Raw genomic sequence first — 1,012 nt, 5'->3', positions numbered from 1 at the left:
GCTTGGGGTTGGCGTGCTCGGCTTTATAGACACGACGCCGGCTCCCCGCCAGGTTATTAATAGCGAGGGAGCTGCTTGCCCTAGTATGGTCAAGAGCTGAGCGACCGCGAACGTGGCTAGGCCCGGTCTGCTACGTGCACCTGTTCCAGGCTGTGACGGGGGTGGGGGGTTGGGTCGGGTGGAGGTGGGGGCGGGATGGCGCACAGCAGTGCCCTCTGACCTACAAGAGGCTAAACCCGAGGGAGCTTGTGGGGAGGTACGAACTAGACCACAAACACAGATCAAGGATACATAGTGAAAGCCTGTCTCAAAAACGTATAAATGCGTCAATTAACTGATTAAGACTCAACTCAGGGGGCCTTGCTACTAAGCCCCAGACGTCTGACAAGGCTCATAACTTGGGGTGTCTGGTTACCAGCTTTGGAGACACAAGAACTCATTGGCCCCTGGAGTTTAAAGCGGGTTGAGAAGCCACAGGGGTTTGTCAGCTGTGTCGGCCCTATCAGCTGTCGTCAGCGTTACCTGAAGCCACGAGCCCGTCCTCACTAACCGGGTGAAGCCCTGATACGGAAACAGAAACCTGGTGCACACACCCGGAGCCGGCATTCTCCGGTCCCCCATTCCAGCTTGAACCTATCTGTTCTATATCATTCCTCTTCTGCCTACAGCTCAGCCCCACCTTCGTTCAATTTAGCTAACAGACCAATCTTCCCAAATAACGCTCCATTTCTGGGTCCCGAGGATGCTCTATTACACGTTCATATTTTTGTAAAATGTGGGCTTATCGGGAAAGCTCGTGAAGGGGCCTATGGCAACAGCTTTAAAAAAATTATTTATTTTATGTATATGAGTACACTGTAGCTGTCTTCAGACACACCAGAAGAGGGCATCAGATCCCATTATAAATGGTTGTGAGCCACCATGTGGTTGCTGGGAATTGAACTCAGGACCCCTGGAAGAGCAGTCAGTGCTCTTAACAGCTGAGCCATCTCTCCAGTCACTTTTTTTTTTT

The sequence above is a fragment of the Mus musculus genome, chromosome 10 (genome assembly GCF_000001635.26).
Source record: "Mus musculus strain C57BL/6J chromosome 10, GRCm38.p6 C57BL/6J".
Classification (NCBI taxonomy): Eukaryota; Metazoa; Chordata; class Mammalia; order Rodentia; family Muridae; genus Mus; species Mus musculus.
Note: the sequence above shows the minus strand (reverse complement) of the source record.